Source organism: Nematolebias whitei, chromosome 10, assembly GCF_014905685.2.
Source record: "Nematolebias whitei isolate Nwh7 chromosome 10, NemWhi1, whole genome shotgun sequence".
NCBI lineage: Eukaryota > Metazoa > Chordata > Actinopteri > Cyprinodontiformes > Rivulidae > Nematolebias > Nematolebias whitei.
In genome coordinates this window covers 1544853-1547756 of record NC_056507.1, presented here as the reverse complement: position 1 = coordinate 1547756, position 2904 = coordinate 1544853, and positions in this window count along the sequence as shown.

Here is a 2904-nt window from a genome sequence, read left to right as displayed (position 1 = left end):
GTCTTGGTGGTCTCTGTCAGGGGTCTTGGTGGTCTCTGTCAGGGGTCATCCAAACTTTAAAACTCAAACAGAGTGAGATTTTTTTTAACTGTTGAGTTTTGCAAAGGACTCACTGAGGTTAAAAAAGTTAAATCTAGAAGAAAACAACAACAACAACAACAACAACAACACATAATGGTGGTAAGAGCAGAGATGAAGTACGGTGTGTGCAAAAGAAAAAATGCAACAGCTTTTGTGGGCAGCTGAAGAAACTAATAAGACAATGGTTTTACAGAACTTAATTTTTGGGAGCCTGTTTTTTTATCAGGAAAATCATGTTTATACATTTCTCAAAGTTTGTTAACGGTGAAACACAATTAAGGAATCTACTGTAGGACAGGTCCCCTGCTCAACATGTTCCAACGTTTGTGTCATGTAGGAAAATGGTTTGAGGGGTTCTGAGCTCAATGTGAGGCATTTTCCACCTCTGCCAACAAACGTGACAGTCGGGGCGTCCGAACGCTCGGGCCTGTCAGGACATTCCTCCGGCTGCGTGAAGATTTTAGCTGCTTTTCTCTGACTCAGTGTTTCTTAGACTCTCTTTGCTGCACGGCACCGAAGAGGTTCTTCATCTGGCTGACATTAGGAGACTCATTGCAACATGCAGCGGTGTTGCATTAGATCTTCTGAGATGTGCACATTTAATTCAGTCAGCCTCTTTCACTGCATAAATTTTATCACGTGTCAAAAAGAAAAAATTGGGAACGATTTGTGGCCCCTGCAGCTGACTTTGGCATAGAAAGCAACATTTAAACCAACCAGGTCAACGTTTCACTTCAGACTTTGCTAGAAACCACTTATACTAAAAGATAAATTAAACCACCACAGTCAAAGTTATTCCATAGTTTATGTATTTATGTATTTATGTATTTATTTATCAGTGAACAGGTGACACATGTACAACAATAATCTGTTAACTTGTGAGTTGTGATGTCACAAGACCTTCTGTCTGGTGTCTCAGCAGGAACCAGAAAAATAGATGAAATAAAAAAGTATGAATGAAAAGTCACTTTTTCCAGAAGTGAAGATTTTTTTTACTAATTAGGTCTAAAAGTCAAAGTTAACATCATCTAGTTTCAGGTGTCAGATAAATCTCTCCATCTAGGCGATCGTAGCTTGAAAACACCATCACAGACTTCCGAAGTCAAACCTCGTATTTATCCAACCATAGTCAACAGATCCCCCCCCCCCCCATATCTTAAATGTGTTGTCGTTCATGAACCAGAGCTGTGAGGTGGTCGGCTCATATTACTCCATCGGGTGAGTCAGACACGTAGGATTAAAAGATTTAATGGTCTGTGCTTGGCTGTAGGCCGGTTCATGTCTCTTCAGGTCTGAAGGTCCAGCTGGTCCAGTTAAGCAGAAGAACCGTGAAGCCTGTTATTGTGATGGTGCACATTTGTCCAACTGGTCCTCATGGGATCATAAAGATAACTTGTTTTTTATGAATGTTTCTGTTCAGTGCCCTGAGACGACTTCTGTTGAACCAGTCAACAGACACAAGACTCATGGATATGACTTCATTAAACAGACGGCCTCAAACTGGAACACTGCATGGATACAGGTGCACTAAAGAGCACGTCTCTTCGTGTGTTCTCAGCCATAAAGGCATGGGCACATGTCTGCTGCCAGGAGGACCGCTTGTTTCATCCTCCTCCCAATCAAATCATCTTGATCTGCTGTGCATTCTTTCTACAAAGTGGAGCAACTGTTGGAGCTCATCTGTCCAATATTCACACAGTGCCTCTGCTCAGACTCACACAGGAGCCAAACCTTTGTCTCGTAGCTTGAAAGGTGTGTTTGGACGTGTGGTAGCAGTGAATTGTGCAGTGTCAATAAAACTGGAAGAAAATGGAAAAAATGTTGAACAAACAACAGTGGAGGAAAACCAGTGAGAGAACCCAGACCTGGTGGAGCTCTGCAGGTCAGACACACTTTGAAACATCGTTTAAAGTTTTAATGGCTCACAGAAAGTTGCATTTGCATGACTGAACTGACATTTTGACATATTTCACAGGTTTTACACAAAGATATTTTGTGTTGTCTAATTTAAAGAGGTTTACCAAAGAGTCACATGCAACATTTGAGCCCTTCAGGGCCATTAATCAACCTTCATGGTGATTAGTGAGTGGGAGCAAAACATTCAAATTAACTGGGCTGAAAAACTCAAGGCAAGCATGGCTGAGAGAAATGATGGGGGCTCAGCAAGAAGGGCGCAGGTTCAAATCCCGACCCGGAACCTTTGCATGCAACAGTTTGCATGTTCTCTCTGTGCTGCATGGGTTTCTAGTTTCCTCCCACAGACTAAAAACATGCATGTTAGGCTCATTAGTAACTCTAAATTGTCCCTAGGTGAGAGAGAGAGAGAGAATGGTTGTTTGTCTCATTTGTCTCTGTGTGTCCCTGTGGTGGACTGGAGACCTGTCCAGGGTGTCCCTGTGATGGACTGGAGACCTGTCCAGGGTGTCCCTGTGATGGACTGGAGACCTGTCCAGGGTGTCCCTGTGGTGGACTGGAGACCTGTCCAGGGTGTCCCTGTGATGGACTGGAGACCTGTCCAGGGTGTCCCTGTGATGGACTGGAGACCTGTCCAGGGTGTCCCTGTGGTGGACTGGAGGCCTGTCCAGGGTGTCCCTGTGATGGACTGGAGACCTGTCCAGGTGTCCCTGTGGTGGACTGGAGGCCTGTCCAGGGTGTCCCCTGCCTCCCGCACCGTGACTTCTGGATCATCAATGACACCCGCGACCCAAAAAGGATTTTTTTAGGCCCGAATGCAACTCTGCTGCCTACCCCCCCACCCACCCTCGTCGACAACAGCTGGCATCTAGCGCTAAGCTAAAGCTATAACTATGGAGGTAGCCCCCC